This window comes from Melanerpes formicivorus, unplaced genomic scaffold (assembly GCF_026170545.1).
Source record: "Melanerpes formicivorus ecotype bairdi unplaced genomic scaffold, bMelFor1.0.p_v2 SCAF_10, whole genome shotgun sequence".
Taxonomy (NCBI): Eukaryota; Metazoa; Chordata; class Aves; order Piciformes; family Picidae; genus Melanerpes; species Melanerpes formicivorus.
Window position 1 is genome coordinate 11,266,384 of NW_027142362.1, and position 22,423 is coordinate 11,288,806.

General features: G+C 46.1%; 1 protein-coding gene across 2 annotated transcripts in view; it reads right to left on the reverse strand.

Moving 5' to 3' along the window:
* The window catches only part of MAP1A (microtubule associated protein 1A), a 56,811-nt gene that overhangs the window by 19,696 nt on the left and 14,692 nt on the right, over positions 1–22,423 (reverse strand). The window contains exon 1 of one of the 2 annotated variants that reach the window (XM_068143658.1): positions 13,318–13,408. The exons of the other annotated variant lie outside the window; for it this stretch is intronic. The gene's annotated coding sequence lies outside the window, so the exon portion shown is untranslated. Of the gene's footprint in view, positions 1–13,317; positions 13,409–22,423 lie in introns of those variants that run through there. 2 annotated transcript variants of the gene reach the window in all.

Consider the following 22,423-nt stretch of genomic DNA (forward strand, 5'->3'; position numbering starts at 1 on the left):
CTCAGAGATATTCAAGACCCAAGTGGACACAGTCCTAGGAAACCTGCTCCAGCTGACCTTTCTTGGGCAGGTGGGGTTGGACTAGAAGATCTCATGAAGTCCCTTCCAACCTACAATTCAGCAATTCTGTGATGGTGAAGCAGTGCAGCCCTGCAGAGTTTTGCTCTTGCCCTGCTGTTGGGCAGATTCCCTTCCTTCAGTGGCAGCAGATGGTTCTCAGAAGGATACAGGAGCACAGCCATACTGACAGGTCATTTCCAGAAGCACTGACTCACTGCACATGCACGCCAAACCCCACAACCATTCTTCAGCTTCACTCAGAGGTAAAGCAGAAGAGCCCACAAACTGCAGGCTGAACTGCAAACTGTGGTGACATGGCAACATGGTGACCTAATTCAGCCTGTGACCCCACCAGGGTGAGTGCTCCAGCCCAGTTATACCAGTGCTACCAGGTGACAGCAGCACCCCTACAAGTGCAGGAAAAAGGCTGTGCTGTGCCCAGCTGAGGGAGTAACCATCATCCCAAAGTCTCTTTGAATCCAAGTCCTCATTTGTCTAAGGTGCCCTTTGCTGGCTGCTGCCTCTACACAGCCCCACAGAAGCTGCACAAAGGATTTAAACACCTGGACTGGGGCACCCTTCCTCTTACTAACAAAAATGCCATGCAGCAGCAATTGGCAGCAGCGTGACTGACACTGCAGATGTTGCAACTGAAAGCACTGCCCAGGCTACCCCAGGTCTTTGTCCTTACCAGCATCCTATCACAGGGAAATGCCAGCCTGGAGATACCACTACAATGGCAAAATCAGTTCATTCCATTTACCAGTGCAGGGAATATCCTCCCAGGCTCCCAAAGACTGCTGCCTTCAACCTGCCTGAACAAACATGCTCTCTAAGATTATTTGTGCTTACCAGGTCAGGTTCTACCTGTAAAGTGAACACCAACAGCACACTGATAAAAAATACCAAAGTTCCACAGTCTGGACATGGTATCAAGGCACACAGAATGACTCTTCCTTTCTGTAGTGATCTCTTACCAAATGTTATGAACATGTATCTTCAAGGTGGCACTTCTGAAGGAGATTCCACACTACGGTTCAATACCTTTTGCTACACTTCAGCAAAGACTTGAGCCTTGTATTCTGTGGTTTTCCTGATGCTCTATTGAAAATAGTCTACCTCTGAAAACAGTCAAACTGTGCAGGAGGGTTCTCAGAGTGCATATATTTGCATAATTCACGTGAGCTAGTAGAAGCTGAAAGGCTGCCATTTCCTTCACTCTGAAATGACATCACAACACTGAGATGCTAACTGACCCTTTCATTCTGAGGCAGTGAAGTCTCCAACTGCAGCTTCTCCAATGTCAGTGGGAGAAAAAGGATCCAGCCCCAAATGGTGTCCATTCAGAGAAAATCAAACAGTGCATTCATTCACAAGCACCCCAGGGCTGTACCAAGTACAGCACGTTACAGCTCCTTGGGAGGGACATTATAGAGACCAGAGGAAAGGGAGGAAAGGTTCTGCACAGAATTTTGAGCAGGGTCCTGCCTCTCATCCTGTCTGTGCAAATACACCTTCCCATCTCCTTCTGCAGTAGGGACTCACCTCTCCACAAGCCCTGTGTTGTTTAGGAGGGAGGCAGAGGAGTCAATGCACTCTTGCCAGAGTGAGAGTGCCACCTGAAGTGGATCCAGCTGCTGAAGCTCCTTCCTCCAGCAGGCAAACTGAACAGTGTACAGCTGGTAAGATCAGCTCTGGCTGGTGGAATTTTGGAAGCTCTGCTAGCTAGTCAGATGAGCTCCCAAATTAAAAAAATAAACAGAAAGATTGCTTTGACAGCCAGCACACAAGCCAGCAACTGCAAATCCATCACTCAGCTCCTCCTTATCTACAGATCACTGCAGCTTAGGAACATCTCTTAGCTCCTCTGTACCATGATGGGTGAATAGCAGCCCTGAGCTGTCACAACAGCTCAGATGGATGTATCAACCTTGAGAAATGCTTAGGTGATTTCATAGCTGTGGGCATGCTGTGAGCATCCACAGTGCCAGCAGTATGAACTGGAACGTGCTACAGAGCAGTATCAGCAGTTTGCTGTTCGTGTGCTCCAAAGAGGACAGTGATCAATAAATTTGAAACCAAACCCCTTCACAGAGGGGTGGGCTGAAGGGATTGGCAATATTGCATGGGCATTTGTTGGTGGGCTCTAGAAAGGAAAGGTTCTGGGCAAATTCAGATTTAAAGTCAACTGTTAATTCCTTCTCTTGGCAGAGGGCAGCAGCTGTACAGGTCTGGTCACTGCACAGAGGCAGTGTGGAAAGCAGGTAGCTATATCTCAGGGCTTAGACCCTTAGAAGAGAAACCAGAGTCTAGAATGTGCTAACATCAGTCTCTGCCCTGGCCAAGGCTGCCTCCACTTGTGGGAGTTCAGCCATGTAGGAGACAGATGCCATCACACCCAGAGTTACAGCTCACCACCAAAGGAGAGTGCCCAGACAAAAGGGCAGCAGCTTGGCCAGTCCTCAGACCCCAGAGTGAGGCCAACCCACAGCTTCAACTAGTCTCCACAGGCTGTGAATTAGATTCCAAAACCAACAGAGCACTTACATGGGCTGTAAACTGTTGTACTAATGAACTGTCCTTGAAAAGTATTTATTTTTATTTCAAGGCAAAGCATTACTGGTTTTAGATTACAGCAGAATATCCTTGTGAAGAACATCTGCAACGTTATCAAAATTATTGATAACAGCAATTAAAGACCTTTTCTTAAGCTTGCAGTGATCCATCAGTTGTTTTTGCCTCTTTCATTTCCCTGCAATCTTTGTGAACATTCTTTTCAGGATACTCTATTTATGTTCACAGAATTCCAGGCCCACAGTTGGAGAGGTTTTTTCCAGACAACAATGGCTATATTGGGCTTGGTGTATGTTTGGATTGAGAAGATATGATAAGGTCACTGCACTTCCCCAGTGCAAACCTCTCTGTTTTTCCCTCCCATGACCACTTTGCTTGCTGGGGCTCCTGCAGTTATTTTTTTCATTTGTCTTGACTGATAGATTTGTTACTGCCCATGCATACGATTAACACACTGCCTGCATCCCCCTGGTCTGCCTAAAAGGACCACTGCTCTTTCAGAGCAGCTCTCCTGAGACAGGACCAGGAGGCTCAGCTGCCATCTGCCTCAGCCCTGGCTTCCCTGAGCCAAATGACCAGCTGTGGCAAGGACTCCACAGGCACCAACTGGCTGAGCAGCTGCATAAAGCAACCACTGAGAAACAGAAGCTGGGCCCCAGCACCACACCGTTATTTCTGCACCCCTAAGACAAGAGATGCTTACTTGCAGCTCTTCCTTTGCAGCCTGGGTGGGAAGCTGAAGGCCTATATTCAGTCACCAACTTCTCAGAGGATGAGAAGAGCCCCAAAGAAGATGGCACAGTGGCCTGCCCATTGGCACACTCTCTCAGGGGATGGGTGATCTCTGACTAAGCAGGATTGCTCTTGGGTCCTCTGTCTGAAGCTCTTCTCTTGTGTGCAGCTGAAAAACTCACTAGCACTGAGATGTGGACAAGACTTTCATACATCCCAAACACCAGACTGTACAGTGAGTGTCTTGGCTCCCTCCCCCAGCAGCTCTAAGCAATAATTAGTTAATTATGCAAGCCACAGCTATTTCAAGAGGGGACACAAAGAATGCCCTTGGACTGGCAGCACCCTGGGCTTACAGAGGCATCTTTGCTTTGGTACAGTCCTAAATCTGAGTGTTGATTCCAGCTAAGGAACTCAACACATCTCTAACACTTGGATATGTTTACCACAGTGACAGGACATTTTCATGGTCAGATGAGATGAGACTTTCAGGCACTAGGTGAGGATCACAGCTGGAGCTTGGTGTAAACTACCTAGAAAAAACCTAAGAGGATCCTGAGGCTAAGTGGGATGCTGCAGTGCAAGCTGGGTTCAGCTGCCCGAAGAGATGCAGTGATCCCAGCAGTTCTGGGCACATCCAGCTCTTTGTTTCTTTTCCAGAGAGGAGCAGAGCATGGGGCACAGCCAGCTCACTGGTGCTCACTGCTGAAAGGGCTGTCCCCCAGCCTTCTCCCCCAATTCATATTCATAGCATGTGACAGCTACAACAACTACTTATAATAGAAACATTATTGGGAAAGTCCTGTACTTTCAGCTTTCTGGTATGATTCAACAGCCAAGAATGATGAGGAACTGGCTTCCAACAGTGCTTTGTGGTCCACCAGCAAGTGGTCTGCCTCTCAAGGCCTGAAAAAGTCTACAGTAAAGATCCATTTCATATACCTCCTATTTTTAGGTCTTCAATCATTCTGCAGAAATAGATAAATAAAGATCTACTTATTTATCAGTGACTAAATCTAATGATCTAATTCTTTAGTGATTTCCTCTAAGCTAAAATTGCTGTGTACTAGCAAAGGCAAAATACATTTTTAGTAGGAATAGGAAAATCAGCTGAGAATTGAGAGGCAAGAAGCTGAGTCCCTGAAGGGAAGGCAGGGACAGGGCTATGTGCATGTGAAGACCACTGAACACAGCACAGGTGAAACCATGTGGGACATGAAATGAAGCATTTTAAACTGCACCTAGAAAGGAAGGGGAAGCCACTGGCGTTTGAGCAAGGGCTTATTATTGTCTGTATGAGTTTTTACTTTTCACAGAAGTATCAAAATAATGTGTGATGTTTTTTTCCTAATGGGATACTGAGTCACCCAGTTAAAATTGTGGCAGCGCTGAAATAGAGCCCTGTGAATGCACAATAGGAGGCCACGCCTCATCTAAAGGAACTGAATGAACAACTACAAGAGGATAGGACAACACAAAGCAGTGTGCAGAGACAGTCAAGATAGCTCAAATCTCTCTGCAAAGCAAAGCATTCCCCAGGGACTGTAGACCTGAATGTGCACCTACATTCCTTTCAGCCTTTTAACATGGGGAAATCTCCAGGGGGTGTTTTTAGCTACAGACTAACAGGAATTTTGGGTGCACATATTTACCCATATTCCAGTCAGGCAGAAGCTGGGCAGAGGGTAGAAGAATGCTCATTCAGGAATACACCATGACATGCACTAAAGCTCCCTTAGAGTTCAAGGGTTTCCCAATGTGTGGCTCTGCAGATGGAGAAAAGGGTGGCAGGCATTGCAACAACCCTGGCGAGAGGCTGGGAAGGCAGCACACTGATGGCTGAGCAGAGGAGGAGGAAGCACTTGCAAGAGCATTGGGTGAGCCAGGGAAGCAGCAGGGATGCATTGTGTGCTCCTTCATGGGCTTCAGAGCAGGGAGAACTCTTCTAACTTTAACTGTTCTAACCTTAGAGCAGCTCAGAGGCAGATAAAAAGCCTTAAATGCTTCAGAACTCTGCAAGTAGAGAACTTGGCGTGAAAAGGTACAGAAAGAAAATAACATCAGCAGGACAGCACCTAGAAGGAGCTAAGTTTCTCAGCAGGAGCAGAGTCAGAGCAACATTAATTGGGAACTATACTAGACAGGACAGATAAAGGAAGAACACAGCAGTCACTAGTCACCATGGTCAAAAGATGACTACCTCTGGGAGGACCAGGCAGTATATTTTAAAGAATATGGGAAAGCACAATGGATTAAATCAATTACTGCCAAAGCCAGAAGCATTTGGTGTGAAGATCTACATGAAGCAGAAGAGGCACAGGTGAAGAAAAGTAAGATTTGAGAACTGTTGGTGAGTCTGTCAGGTTGGAGAGGGCTGAGCTGTCTGAAGGCATGTTCAGGTCTAGCTGGATATGTTTAATAAGTTGTCTAACATGCTGCTGCTGCATGTCAGACACTGAACATGCTCTAAGGGAAGAAGAGGCTCTGCAAAATGACTAACTACCATTAAAGTATGGGAGGTTGTGGGCACTTGCCATGTCCCAGGAGATGCTTCTCCTAACCATTTGCCTGTGTCTTCCTATCTTCCCTCCTCCCTGTGATATTTTCATGCCATCTACAGCTCCTCTCCCAGGCACTTTCTATTTCTATACTGTGCCAACCATAGCAACCATCTCATTGCTTCCTAATTGCACATACTGTCTCACTTTTATGCTAAAGAGCAATTTGATAGCTCAGCCATTTTAGAGCTGCTGATTGAAGAAACAGATGTTCACTCTGGAAGGGGCTCTATCTATTTCCAGAAGTTACAGTTCCTGACTGTTCACTACATGCCCCTCAACTGGAAGTTACACCACCACTGAGATACGCTACTGGATGAGGTGAACACTTCTCTATAGTTTGCCAGTTACAGAATTGGTCACATGAGATTCTGCTCCCTTCTGCAGCTTTGGTGACTCAAGCCAGCCCTGCACCCTTTTGCTGAGATACAGTGTGTGGCATCTGCATGAACCAAGCACACAGCTCTGCACAGGGGCACAATCCCAACTGTGAGGAGCTGGAGCTGTAACTTCAGAAATGTCTTCAGATAAACCCACCAAAAACCCCAAACACAACAAAGCAAACAAAATAAACAACAAAACCTAACCAAAGCAAGCAAAACAAAACAACCAACTGAAAAAAACCCAAACAAAACAGCCCACCACCAAACCCTAGACACACTTTAGGATACCCTCTTATTAGAAGTCCTCAACTCCACCAACCCCTAGCAGACTTAAAGAGTGTCCCTTTGGAAGGCAAATTTGTGTTTCATGTTTTCCTTGTCAGTGGGACTTCAGCTGTGATTCGCTGCTAGTCCTAGAAGAGAGGCTTCCACAAAACTGTTCCTCTTAGCACAGGGGCAGATGCCCTGCTCCAGATTTGAGAGCTGAAGACTCCTGTAAGTCACAGAGCTGGAGAGCTTCTGATTGCTTAATTTTCATAGGAGTATTCACCACAGGATACATGCTCTTACAACATAAACATAGCACAGACTCAAGAAAACTGTGCATTTCTCCCAGTTTTGAACTGTCTGGGTAATGCTGATTCTGACTGACCTGTAAGTGCAGCTCATCTGTCCTAGTTCCCTCTCTGATTTTTAATTATTTCTTTCTGACAACTGATCAATATGAGATGTGCGAGCAAGCTGCCTGAGGCAGAGAGAACTCAGCTGTATCAGGAGGGGATAGCTGTCACAAAAAGGGGAATTTCCTGAGATTTCCTCCTGTCTGCTTATTGAGATGCCAAATTTCTGGCAAGAAGCTCCTGCCTCTAATTTCAAGCATCTCTTTAGACTCCTCTTTCCTATTCCATACTGTTAAGTCTCATTGTAAGTACCTTTTCTTTGCTCTCACCTGCTTGTTTTGAGAATGACCTGTGAATGTCATTTCCACTTAAGACACAGATATGAAACCAGCTGCGGAATCTGTGTGGCTGATGTGGTAAAGCACAGGGCTGTATCCTGCTAGCCCTTGAGCAATAGCAGCTGTCCTCTGCCAGCATCTTTCTTTGCTGCATTTTGACTTTGCAGCCTTGGATCCAGGTGCCACTTGGTAGATTCTCTGCATGGTCTGCATTCCTGGGATTTGATTTACAGCATGGAGTATAGTGACAACAGACGGGAGCCTCAGGGCCTTCTGTCCTTTCTGCTAGCAGATGCAGGCCTGGTCTGCTCAGATTTGAAGAGAGACACTTGGGAGAAGCCAAGGAGGTTTCTAGCAGAGTAGGGACATATTCTTCTCTCTATACTGGTGACAAGTCAGCTTGGCCACTGCCTCTCACAGTCTGCCTTGCACTAGGGTCAGGGTCTCTACTTCTTCATGGCACCCAGTCTAGCCAGGTCTTCTCATCTTGCAGATTACACAGTGCAATCAGGGACTGAACTCAGCAACAGGAGAATAGAAAGCACTAGAAGCAGCCTCCATCACCTTGAACGCTTGTATCTCAGGATGTCTCCTTTGCTCAGCTCCCTCAGAGCCATGAAGGTGCAGAACCTTTCCAGGCTCTCATGCCTCCCTCTGCCTTAACAATTGTCTTTGCCTTCAAATATGGACCAACAGGAAGAAAGAACACCTGCCCCCCCAACAATTAAAACTCTCATGCAAATCTAGCAATCAGGAACTGGGCCAAAACAGATACTGTGCTCATACCAACCAGCCTACAAGCTGGTTCTTCAACTAGATGCCACACAGATCAAAGCTACAGAGAACCACCCTATCCAGTGCTTTTCTACCATGGAAAGGACTTGGTTTTCTTTGAAGCCATTTACTTCATATATGGCCTAGGCAGTGTCTGCATTTCTGTCCAATTACCACAACTTATCCCTCTTAAACCATCCCTCTTAAAAGCTTTTGGGAACATAACACTAGTCAACCAGACAGTAAATTGCTGGCTTCTTGCCCATTTCTCTAAGATAGCTATTAGCACCTTGAATACCTGATGACAGACTAACATTCCTCAGGCAGCATTCAAAAGGGAGATAAGATACTAACTGTCTCTTCCTTCCAGGTTTCTCCTTAATTATTTAAAAATTTGGCACTGGAGCATAACAGAGAGAGGCATAAGTGAGATGGTTGGATCCCAGTGAAATAAAGGTTAGCTACAACAAGTGCAAAAGCAATTACCCTCATCTCTTAACTCGAGAGTCAATAGAGGAAGCAAACAGTCCAGACTCGCCAGTTATGCTGCCATGCATTTTTAGCACGATCTATTTGTAGCTATAGCATGTTGTGAAAATCAGAACCAAGCTTTTACAGCCCTCATCTTTTCACTGGAAACAACCAAAAAGACTTTTCTCAAGACTACAAAACACGTGAAAAGCAGAGCTAGCAAATGCCAGCCCGCTCATGCAGTGGTACTGTGCAGCTTCTAGACAAGTCTCCAGGTGAAAGCTAGGGATACCGGTTGTGCTGCTTACATCCTGCCAGCTGGTATTTCTATTTTCTTGTTATGGCCTATATTCCAGAGGCAGGAATGGACTTTTCCTTCCAACCTCAAAACACTTAGAAGAGTTTCAGGTCAGGTATTCTATGACCATAAACCAACAGTTACTAAGCCACTGCTGCCTGAGGCACTTAGCTGAATCCCAGGGGAGTCAGAGATTTGCATAGAGGAGTCTGAAACTGCCTTGCTGTGCCTGAGCTCTGTGATTTGCTTTCACCTTTGCTTCACAAGGAGGTGATTTGCTTTCACCTTTGCTAAAGACAAGGAGATGGATTTCCACATGCCTAACTGGTGACTGTAGATGAGTTCTCCTCCTGTGCACCTTCTTCCACAGATCTCAAAAGTTAGTACAAGTTTACGAAAGATTTTTTGTTTTGCAGAATGCCAGAGACAAAAAAGGACCTCACAAACCCGGATGAACTGTGAACCCAAGACCCTGAGGTAGGTTCTAGTAAATTGCCAGAGACTTTGGTGCTTCAGAAGACAGCTCATGAAAGACAATAGTATGTGCAAAGAGCCACAGAAGTTATCCAGAGGCACATACTGATAACAGATACGCATATCAAACCCTGCTCCTTCTGCGACTTACATGCCTCCTTCCATTTGATATCCTCAATCTTCCTCCTCTTAGAGGAAGTATCCAAGCCTTTACTTTCAAAAGCAAAGGGCCTTGCTCATTTATTTCAAAACATGGAAACTGGGGTGATGATGCTTTCCAGAAAAGTAGAAGTGAATCAAAATTACATTCCATGTTGAAAAAAAAAATTACTAAAGTCCATCCTAGCACTATTTCATACATTCAAGAGATCAGTCCAGCAAGACTTAAAGGCCTGTCTAGGAGAACTAGGAAACTGCTGGCCAAGGACACCAATGCTCAAGTCCATCTGTGAATAAAGTCTCAGAAAGACAGAGAATTCCTGAAGAGCTGGATGCACATCTAATTGTTCCATTAATACTAACTTTTGATATCCTGAAGAGGAAGGCATGAAAGGAGAAGAACTGATCTAGTGTCAGCAGTCAGCACATGCAGAATAATCTCTAGGTTTCTTTAGTGTGAAACAAAGGTGAAAACAGGCCACAGAACTTAGCCACAGCAAGACATGGAATTAATGAAGACCACTTTTTGTATATCCACCCTGCAATGTCCCACTGCAATAATCCTGTCTCACTCCATGTTCCCTGCAGTCCACTGCAATATCTTCAATCCTCCTCATGAGTTATCACTACCAGTGATCAAGCAGCAGTGTGCCTGGAGATAGAAGTGCAGTCTGCTGGTGCCTAAGTGGTGACTGCCCAGGTGGCAGCCCAAACAGAACGTGTCCTGTCCCAGAGAAGGCATCAGTTTGGATCACACTCCAATACTGCTCAATCAGTTTTCACAACATTGGTAGAAACTTTCAACTTTTAATGATTTAGCAGAAGGGGAAAGTGTTTACTCCAGACAAACACAAAGCATGTGCATTTGTAAGAGGAATTCACACTGCTCAACCAAGCAGCTCTAAGGGGAAGGAGAAGAAACTAATACAAACTGAGAAGAGAGAACAAAAGTAGCTGGCTACTTTCTCTGGTCTTCCCCATCAACAGCTACAAAGCTTGTGCTGGACATGGTCCTGTAGCTAATTCAGGATTTTTGAGAAAAGAAAAGAGAAATCCTCTTTTGCCATCTCAGTAAATTCTCCCCTGCATAATTTCTAAGCATTCATTTATAGCCTGAAGGATGGTCTCTAGCTCCTCCCCTCGCTCCTCAGATACTTTTGCCTAATGAACACTTTACAGGCTAGAGATGCACCCTTCATTTTGAGCCAGCTACTATTGTCAAGTCACTGTATGCTAACCACATAATTTCGTGTTTATTAGCTTCCCAGTGCACCTCCTTTCAAGGGCCAGAAGGCCTGTATTCTACCCACCAATCAGTAGTGGATGTCCCATATAGAAGCTCATGCTGAGGAAACCCTCTTCCACTCTTACTCTGGTGTCCAGCCATGCTCCTTTAAATGAGACAAACTGTAGTTCTCCACATACGGCTTCCTTGATTTCACCAAAGAGAGCCTGTGCTGGCAACTGCTCACCATACTCTTGTGCTGAGGTCCATCATCCATTTACCACCATATCTGCTGAGGACACAGCTCAGGCATGCCAACAACACAGACATAAGGAAGAGTGGCAAAAAGACATGACAGAACATGGATTGTTTTGTCAGGAAAGAAACTACTGCAAAGCTACACATCTTTCTGTCTGCAGAATGTGAGCAGGGTGGAGGATCCAACAGCCTGGCCTCCTCAGATCACAGGAAAGAAAAGGAAGGGAGGGAAAAAAAGCTTCCCAGCCTGCGTACAGTAGTGATTTGCTGGAGAAAAGTGTAAGGACAGACACGCAGTCTCGATGCAGCCAACCAGTGTGGAGCCATCAAGGAAACAGGGAGGGTACTGACCTTGCACAGCAAAAGGCCCCCTGCCCCATCAGAAGGAAGAGGAATCCCTGCCATCCTGGAATGGTGCCCAGTCTGCAGGGCTTTTATCAGTGGAACCAGAGCTACTGGAATAGAAACAGCCTCGTCTCTGAGATCAGAGAGTGTAAAGCAGAGCTTGTTTTTTCTGCAGTCATAAGCCAGCAGGCACCAGCTGCAGAATTTGCCGCAGTGTGTGTGCGTGTGTTTCTGCGTGTGCGAGTGTGCAGCAGCCATGCTCCTCCCCTCCAACCTCCCAGTGTGACAAATGTGGCCAGCTCCCTCCTTCCTCCCCTCTCTCCATCACTGGCAGTCCCAGTCTGATCCCTCTCAGCCCCCTCTCTTCTCTATCAAGAAAGATTTTGTTGTCATCATTATTGACTTTTCTCTGCCCCCTCCCTGCTCTGCAAGGTTTGCCTCCCTTCCTTCTCCCTCTCACCCAAAACAGTGGTGTCTGGCAGATATTCACAGTCATGTCCCCTGGTCTGTGCATCATGATAAACCCTGCTCCAGCTCCTCTGCCTCTGGAGATAAAAAGCCATCTATTCTGAAATACTTCAACACATTTTAGCATTAGCATACAAATGATTTAACACTTTTACCAAGATCTTTGCTGGTGACAACACTAAAAGGTGCCAAAGACACCCTGTGAAAACAGAACCCTGTGTATCTGTGGATTCCAAAGGTGTCATCCTCACACTGTACCACTGGTGATGCAGGAGAGCTAATCATAAAGGGAGAAGTCGGCCCCTTACACTCTTCTACCTGGTAAGTATAGCAATGTAAGGGATGACAAAGGACTCCTGCTAGGAAAATGAAAGCACTTTGCTATTCTCTTTTCTAAAGTACAAAATCCCTCCCTACAGCCTGCTAGGATGGAAATCAGCTCCAAGCCTGGCCACATCTCCTCTCCTCTGCTGCCCTAGAAAAGCTGCATCATTCACATTTTATAAGAACCTTCCCTTTTTCCTCCCCCACTAACTGGACACATTTGGATGCTTTTTGGCTTCCTGTAGTGGAAGAATGTAGTGTTCAGCAGCTCAAAGCCAGACTTCAGATACTTCAGGACTACTCATGTGTGGGTGTGCAGCACCAGAGGAAAGAGAAATTGCGAAAGGGGCCCTGTCGCTCTTCCATCTCTAATCACCAGCTTGACAGTCCACCTTAACAACCCTCCCCCTCCTGAGTGGCATTAGCCTCATTCCAGCATCAGCAGAGATGCAGGCATTAATACTGGCTTTCAGCAAGCCTTGCCCAAAGGGAGCATCTATGAGATGTCTTGTGCCACCTCCTCCCTTCCCCAGCAGCACACCATCTCCAGAAAAGACCATACTGGCATAAATCATAAAGCTGCAGTTACTTAAGTCCCTGACTAGCAGAATCTCTCCTCCAGATTCTTCTCTAGACCCATCCTCATACATCCTTCTCAGTGAGCTAACAACACAAGTGCAGCAGACAGCTGAGCAGCTGGGGAATTCGGGTTCTGTTCCTATACTGAGGACAGTAGCAGCTGAGAAGGGGCGAGGTCCTCGGATCTGCTCCGTCTGCAGATCTGCACCTTTCCCTCTTGTTACTAGTTCTTTTGCCCTCAGTCACCAGTTAGTCTACACACCCCACCCCACCCCCCTTCTTCCCCAGCAGGATTAAATTCCAAAGAAAGAAAACCGCATCCTCAATAGACATCTCCGCAAGGATCTCCTCACCTGCAAGGGCAGCGCAGAGTCAAGCCCTCACCGCGAGAGACTGGGCAGAGAGCAGGGGAGCCGCTCAGGACTAAGTCCGCTTGTCAGGTACCCAAATCTGCAGCCACCGCCCCCAGAAAAACCCGATCCCCCGCGGCCAGCCGGCTGTGCCCCCCGAAACTACCGACATCAGAGCAGGAACAAAGCCAGAATCGGCTGCAACCCCCCACCCTCCGCACAGCAGCGGAGCTTGGCGCTGCCACTGCCCCATCCCCGCCACCGCCCGGCCCCAGCCGTATGGCCCCCGGGCCAGTCTGACCAGGTAGGAAAAGACCGTGCACATACCATCGTGTCCGGGTGGAGCGGCCCGGGGCGCGACGAGGTGCGCGGGGAGCCGCGGATGCAGCGGCGGAGCCCGGGCTGCGGAGCGCGGCTGCGGTGTCAGCGGGGCGGGGGAGGAGCCGCCGCGCCGCCAGCCCCCGCACAGTGCGCAGGGGCCGCGTTAACCCTCTGCGGGCTGCGGACCGGCCCAGTGTGGCCCGCAGCATCCCTCAGCATGCCGGTGCCTCCCGCAGCCCAGCCCGCGCCGCTCCCGCACCAGCGCTGCCTCGGGCGCAGGGATGGGCTGCGGGGAACATCGGGACTCAACGCTCCGGAACACCTGAAACCGGACAAGCTCCCACACACTAGTGGGCTTCCACGCCATCAAAACCCTTTTTTTCCAACACCCTATGGCCAGTCTGCTCCTCACAGGAGAGCCTCAGACCGGCACTGCCCATCCCATCCGAACCGAGTTCTGGCTTCAGTTACTCATGGACTAGCACCTTACACCTGGCTCCAGCTGCAGAGCAGCTCCTTCAGTGACAGGACATCATCAAATACAGGGCAGAGCATCAGCATTACCCAGAGATAAAACTTCCTCTGGGTTCGTGTCAGTGCTGGAGTTACAACACAAACCAGCTCTGTAAGTGCTGAAAAAGGGGCTGGGGTCAAATGGCTACAGCCCCCACTGGCACTGGAATCACACACACTTCAGTACCCGCTGAGCACTACCTATGGCCTCGGCAAAGCCACGAGTCATGAAGTCATCATGATCAAGCATTTCAGCCAAGTGCATCCCTACCCCCTCATCTGACAAAGTTTGTCCTCAAAAACCTTGTCATGACCCTTAGTCATGAAGAACTTAAGAGTGGGTCAGGCCATGGAGCCATCTAGCCCACAGCCATGAGTGGAAAAAAAACATAAAATACATGACCTCCAATTACACCTCAGCTCCTAGCAGCTGCCCTCACCAACGAAGTTGTTTCTGCACCTTTATGTTGACACTGCATTAGCTTCTCTCTTTTGCTTTCTGAAGCTACATGTGTTTCTGAGCTCTGTGGCAACTGTTTAACAATGTGTCACGTATAAAAAAATTACTTCCTCTTGTGTATCTGATTTGTAACTTCTGCTCAGTGATTTCATCTGGTACTCCTTAATTCTTAGGTTATGGGGGGGGGGGGGGGGGAGGGGGAATAATTACTTCCCATTAACCTTTACTGGAGCATTTGTATTCTCCTGTCTGTCATGTTCATCTTCCACTGCCACTTCTATAAGGTGACAACTACTAGGTTTTTACTGCAGCAAAATAAGATTTGATGTAACTGTCTAATCAGGACATTTACTGATGTTAGTAATTGTTCCAAACCCCCTCCCTGTTAACAGTCATTCAAGTACTCCTTTAAGCATGAACTAGCCTGATATCCTTAACTGTATTAAGACTTTCTGAATATACAAGCAGGCAAATACGATATCTTCCATCTTGTTTTATAAGGGTATTTTTGGATCTTTTTTTACAAGTAAATGATATTTTTTCAACAATATATCATATCATATGCTACACCACAACAAACCACTTGGACACTGATATTTAAAGGCACTATTATGCTTTGATGCAAGGACAGTTTTATTCCAACTACTGAGCTAGAGAAAAAACAGACAGAGTTTTTCTCACTTGTGCTAACAACATAAACTGTCCTCCAATTAGTCTGACAGCCGTTGGATCACTATGGTTTGAAACAAAGATTCCTACCTTTTGGCTGAGGAATTCTGTTCCCTGTCCATGGGGATTTAAAAAGGCCTCAGAGCTTCCCAGGATATTAGGTGTAATTCCCTTTGGACTGGGATATGGAATTAAGCTGTTAATGATGCGAACATGATTCAGCTCTGCATGCCCAGGTCAGGATCACACCCACAGGAATGTTCTGGATCACAAATGTGCAGAAGCCCCGGTCTGGCTATTTCCCCAGACCTGCATAAATAACAAAAGTGACTTCTTGAAATGTTTGGGGGTTTTGTTTGTTTGTTATTTCCAAATTTTAGGGTCTCCATGCTTTTCTCTACCACAACATCTATGCTGCGTGTCTTTATGAAGTAGAAAGCCTTCAGGGCCAACAGCTAATTCACAACAATGGTCAGGACTTACAAAGCACATGGAGTCTGGAGAGCTCGTGCTTCCCTAAGCAGCAGCTCCCACCTGCCCGCTGTCCTGCTCTCAAATACACTTGGTTTTCTTCACAACTATAGGCCAAAGGCTTTGATGAGAAGAGAGGTTTTAATGAACAGTATGCTAGCTTCTGACAGGTGTTGGCACAAAGAACGCCCATTGCCCGACTCAGCCGTGGCGCTGCTGGTAATTTGAGTTACACATGTCATTAGGAAGGGAGGTCTTTCTTTCTCCACACCTCTGCATGGAAAGCACACTGTGCTCAGTGCACAGAACTCCTCCTCCCTGCTGTTCTGCATCCCAGGCTTGTGAGCTCCCATTACACAAGACTCTCCAAGTAATTACAAGAGAAGAGGTAGCAGGCTATCACCACAGCATGCTGTACAGAAGAGACTGCAGACACACAAGGATTTGGCTGCATCCATCCTCTTGGAAAATACTACTTTTTTTTTCTTTGACTATCCAGATACAGCATTCAATAAACCGAAATAACTGCCTACTTGGTCAAGTCTTTGGCAAATCACTTTCAAAATCCTCTTGGCTACCCTCATTTCTGTTGAGGTACAGCAATTTTTCCTCTTTTCTAAAGGCTATACTAGGATGCTTTTAAAGGATACTTGGCTTTGCTGAATACTTATGCATCTTTCTGTGCAACTCTTTAGTGAGGCTTCACTACTTCCTGTCTCCTTTCTTATTTGCAGATATTTGTACCTTTTTATCTGCATGTTTGCCTAAATTCTGTCTGAAATATTTGTCTCCCACTTTTGCCAAGTTTCCTTACGTTTTAAATAACCATTTCTGAAATTAAGTGCCCCTTGGTTTGTTTACTTCTATTTCAAGGAACCTTTGATTCCTCAAGTATCTTATTTTTTCCAGCTGTTTTGCAGGTCCAATAGTTACATACTCAGGCTTCTCTTCCTTAATTTGAGAATAATCTTTTCACCTTTCTGATAATCGCTCCTGACACCCCAAATCATCTGAGCTGTTTAGAATTAGCTTCTCGGAACTTGCTGTGGTATTTGACAAGTCTATAGGTAGATAGTCCAAGTCATCCATTTAATTTAGCTCTTTATCATTTTTGTCAGAAGAAAGGATTTACTTTTGTGTTACTAGCATCCCTAATGCCGGTGCAGAAAGACTATCAGCATCCGTCACCATCCCCTCTTTCGGTTCCTACTTTAAACAAATTCATGAATCCTGTGAATTTTCTGTGGCAACACTCTGGTCTCTCTTGTCCCAGAAAATAAAGTTTTAAAAATGGAGATCCTAATTTAACTCAGCAGCTCAAAAGCTTTAGGGAAAATGAAAGGAGATGACCTGTCTAGAACTCTCGGTGGAAAGGATAAAGAGGTTTAAAAATCAAGGCTGCGAAACTAGAGCAAACACGAGCAGTGCTAAAGACCAGAAGGAACATGAGAAGAGGGAGTGGGGCAAGTACTGGGGCACAGCAAGAACAGCAGTGTGTTCCCTGCGTGACTGCAACACAACTGCTTAGACCCAAAAGCGTGGCTTGATACAACAGAAAGGAAGGAGGGGCTAGGATTTTTAGTGACTTCACAAGCCCTATGAGGAGAGGCTGAGGGAGCTGGGGTTGCTTAGCCTGGAGAAGAGGAGGCTCAGGGGTGACCTTATTGCTCTCTACAACTACCTGAAGGGTGGTTATAGACAGGTGGAGATTGGTCTCTTCTCTCAGGCAGCCAGCACCAGAACAAGAGGACACAGCCTCAGGCTGCGCCAGGGGAGGTTTAGGCTGGATGTTAGGAAGAAGTTCTATACAGAGAGAACGATTGCCCATTGGAATGGGCTGCCCGAGGAGGTGGTGGAGTCACCATCATTAGAGGTGTTCAGGAGGAGACTTGATGGGGTGCTTGGTGCCATGGTTTAATTGATTAGGTGGGTTGGATGCGATGATCTTGAAGGTCTCTTCCAACCTGGTCTATTCTATTCTATTCTATTCTATTCTATTCTATTCTATTCTATTCTATTCTATTCTATTCTATTCTATTCGACACTGGGCTCAAACCCAAGTGTTTTCCCAAAAACATTGACACTGAGTTCAAGGAGAGACTTCTCCAGAAGTGTTCTTGATAAGCAGCATACCTCTACCTGAAAGAAAAACCTGTGCATTCCATGCAGCACTGGGACTGGCTGTACTTCCTCAGCAGCTTTGCCAGCATTAGTACCCAACTGGCACCACAGGACTGCTCCAGACAGGGGCATAGCAAAGCTTTCCACAGGTCACAACAAACACACAGAACAAAGGAGAAGGTACAAGCCAGGTTAGCAAGAATGAAATGCAACCAAGGCAAAGTGACAAAAGCTACAAGATCCAAATCAGGGTGCAAGATTCCTCTTCAAAGGTATCCTTTTCTCCCAGATAAGTTTATCTGCCTCTGATTCTTTTCTGAACCAGCCAGTAATTGCTTGTAACAGGCACCAACTGCCCTGATATGGGTCACATTCCTGGAAATTTGCTGGTTTAACTCTGCCTGCATAATGTGAACAGAGACAAAAAGGCTGTTAACATCCTTATGAAGGACAGTGTCAGTCTCGGGGCACCGATTCACCAGGTGCCCACTTACCCAGGAACCAGGCACCACGTCACTTCAGGGAGGACAGGCCAGTTTTGACAAAATCACAACAGGATCCCAACAGACAGGCAACAAGCATCAGTGGCAGCTGTGAAGATGATGCACATGGAAGGCAGGGAGCTAAGCCTGGCAGACAAACCAGAAAGTAGGCTAGGGAGAGGGTGGGGTGAGATTCAGAATTGGCAGCGGCAAAGGTAAAATTTCCAAGACAAAAAACATTTGGGAAAGTTGACAATTCTTTGAATATACTGGCATGTTTCTGTGACTCTGTGCTTAAAAAAAACAGGAGCAGCTTTTATTCAGAAATACTAAATCTCGCTGTATTTTCCTCTTCAGTATATTTGGAATTGGAAATTTAGGTGTAAAAATGCAGGCACACTTCTGTAAGCAATGCAAAACAGCTCCGACACATTCTTTGAAGCTGCAGAACTCATAGCCTGCCAGGTTCATGCAGGAGCCTGGAACTGTATGGAAGCTTCTCTCACAATGAATCCAAGCCTGAAGACAGGGTAAAAATTCTATGAAAGACTAACAGCTGCAGGATGTAGTTGCTACTACATGCAAAGATACCACATGGTATAACCAAATTCTGTGATTGCAGTACAGGAACTATTCTTCCAGGCATATTTTAAAAGTGAAGAGATAAAATGTTAGTCACTCCAAACCTTTACTAGTAAACTGAGTGTGTGCCTGGGATATTACAGTTACCAGCTATTTGCTGCTTCTAAGGACTAGAAATAGAAGGTTGAGAAACAGAAAATAGATGTGAAATAAGCAAATGTTCTCTAGATGTGGATCAAACAGGACGTCCATTTTAGGCACTATTCCCTCCTGGGTCTATGCCCTCCCGTAGGATGAGATCAGCACTGCAGCACATGCTTTCTTGCAACGATGAGGCTCAGTTGAAACCAGAGATGAAAACTAAATGGAGGCGAGTCAGAAAGAAAATAAAATCAATACCCACTCTGAATTATTCATCTCCATGAAACAGGAATAAAAACGCAAGCAAATTCCATCTTTAGAACAGTGATCCCAGGATAATTTTCTTTACAGGAGCCAAACTGTCTACTGCTGAATTTCCTGCAGAATCATTAGCACTCAATAAGATTTCAGAGGCCAAGAGGTGGGTTTAGGTCAAACACAGACCACCTACCTGAAGGCAGAGCAAGATTGTGAGCCGCCACAACCAATTGCCACAATAGCTGCTGTCAAAGTGAAGGCGGACAAAATCCATAAGGGTCCTCAGTTTACAAAGAGTGAGTGAAGCTTCTGAGAAGAGGTCACAGTATCACAGTATCGCTTAGGTTGGAAAGGACCTTGAGGATCATCGAGTCCAACCTATCAACACAGACCCCATGCCTAGACCATGGCACCAAGTGCCACGTCCAGTCTCCCCTTGAACGCCTCCAGGGTCGATGACTCCACCACCTCCCTGGGCAACCCATTCCAATGACCAATGACTTGCTCGGTGAAGAACTTCCTCCTCACCTCGAGTCTAAACCTCCCCTGGCGCAGCTTGAGACTGTGTCCCCTTGTTCTGGTGCTGGTTGCCTGGGAGAAGAGGCCAACCCCTTCCTGGCTACAACCACCTTTCAGGTAGTTGTAGAGGGCAATGAGGTCACCCCTGAGCCTCCTCTTCTCCAGGCTAAACAATCCCAGCTCCCTCAGCCTCTCCTCACAGGGCTGTGTTCAAGGCCTCTCCCCAGCCTTGTTGCCCTTTTCTGGACACGTTCAAGTGTTTCAATGTCCTTCTTAAACTGAGGGGCCCAGAAGTGGACACAGGACTCAAGGTGCGGCCTAACCAAAGCAGAGTACAAGGACACAATGACCTCCCTGCTCCTGCTGGCCACACTATTCCTAATGCAGGCCAGTATGCTATTGGCCCTCCTGGCCACCTGGGCACACTGCTGGCTCATATTCAGGTGGCTGTCGATCAGCACCCCCAGGTCCCTCTCTGTTTGGGAGCTCTCCAGCCACTCCGACCCCAGCCTGTAGCTTTTGAAAGAAAGATGTGGCATTGTCCTGCTGTGCTGTTTAAGGACTTTTCCCCTATTTTTTTTTTTTAATTTTTATTTTAATCATGAAAAATTTAAGTCTCATCCAGTTTGTATGTCCTGGAAATTCTACAGATAAAGACCAGTATTACTGGGGGGGAAAAAAATCAGTGTTTTAAATGCATTAAAGATGCATTCCACCAAATCCAACTAACAAAGGACTGAGAAAGCAAAAATCACTGAGTTATTCATAAACTACTACCTCAAGGACAGACCAGTGTAGGTTTAGTATTTCCTTTGCCCACATCTACCAGGACACAAAGCACAGGAGAAAACAGAACAAGAAAATAGGCTTCTTTTACTCTATGTCCTGATGAAAGGTCCAAGCTAAATGTTTTTCTTTTCTATCAAATTAAAGGGTTAATCTCCTCCCAAGGTCTGTTCAAACAGATCCTGACACCTGCAGTCCAGACAGGACAGCAGAACTGGTTCTGCACAGAGTGCCACCTCCAATTCACGACTCAAAAGACTGTTCTAGCACAAATTCACTGTTTACTCTTTGCCTCCACTTCAAGAACAAGAATTCCATGAACTGCCAACAATGTTTAACCACAATGTCTGCTTTTAGAAGCAAGAGTAATAATTTAGCAGGGCAAGTTCCAACTTTAGAGGAGCTCCCAGTGAATTCAGGGCTCTTGCGATTGCAACTCTAGGAGCTTTGATCAAATAAACTTGCAGATTTGGTAAGTTAGTTATTTGTAGAGATAAAATGCAGAAAACAAAGGAAAATCCTCATCAAGCATTATCTTTCTCTTGTTTTATATAAGGACTAATTCTGAGTAGAAAAGAACTGTATCAGTTTATTTCTAGTTAAATAATTCATGTCAACACATTCTGGTTTGTAAAGGGCTCTTCTGCAATAAGCATGCCTGCATCAGGGATTCTTCCACTAGCACTGTACTGACAGTTTTGCTAGTAGGCTTTCCCATCAACACCAGCCCTAAGGGATAACTGAAGAGAGCAGAGGGATGAGACACAATCATTACTTGCACTGGCCATATTTTCTGTCCTAGCAGCAATGAGCTCTGCACAGAACACCTCCATCAGCTCATTCTCTACCATTTTCCCTCAAGACAGCAGCAATCCTTAGCTGTGAACATTCTCCTTTAACAAACATCTCTGCCTGTTGTACTCCATTTACTGAGCAACAGGGCAAAGAATCACACTGATACACAAACCAAGAAGCGAGCTTGTGGAGATCACTGCTCCATATAGAAACTCTTACACTAGAAAATTTAGCCTCTGAGAAACCACATCTGCATGTGTTGCTTTCTCCCATGCAGCACAGTTCTGCTCCACATGAAGTTTTTTATTACAAACTATACCCTGCAATTTTAGGAGCCATCCTAATCCTGTACTCAGCACTGGTGAGGCCACACCTCAAATACTGTCTTCAGTTCTGGGCCCCTCGCTACAGGAAGGACATTGAGGTGCTGGAGCGTGTCCAGAGAAGGGCAACAAGGCTTGTGAAGGGCCTGGAGCACATGGCCTACAAGGAGTGCCTGAGGGAGCTGGGGTGGTCCAATCTGGAGAATACGAGGATGACAGGAGACCTCATTGCTCTCTACAGTACCTGAAGGGAGGTTGGAGCAGGGAAGGGGCAGCCTTTTCTCCTTGGTTTCAAGCAACAGGACTAGACTAGCTGGTTTCAAGCTGCACCAGGGGAGGTTCAGGCTGAATGTTAGGAAATATTTCTTCACTGAAAGGGTTCTCAAACATTGGAATGGTCTGCCCAGGGCAGTGGTGGAGCCACTATCACTGGAGGTGTTTAAGCACTGCATGGACCTGGCACTTAGAGACAGGGTTTAGTGAAGACCCCTCAGTGCTGAGTCAAGGGTTTGATTGGATGACTTTTCAGGTCTCTTCCAACCAGATGTATTGTGATTCTATGAACCATCTTGATGCAAGAATCAAGACCTGGATGATGACTCATGGTTCCGTGGGGAAGACTATTCAGGCAGCCAAGGACAGGTCTGATGCATGTGTGTTGTCAGGCAGAAAGAAAATAGCTCCACATTCTAGAAGCTGTTAGCTCATATTGGAAAGATTAAAATAAGTTCTAAATTACAGGCAGTGGATGAGCAGATATTTGTTCAAGGTATTTCTAGGGGAACCTCACATCAAAATGACGTTATCAAGAAACAGATTGTCTGCAAGAAAATACACTAATTATTAATTGAAAGTCATGATTGGTATCAAAATCATTGATCTGTCTACTGGACTAGACATGTAACAGACAAGAGCAAGAAATTTACTCCATGCTCATGTAATGTTGGTCAATTTTAAGAAAAGAGCAGAGGGCAGCACAGGAGCCCAGCTCA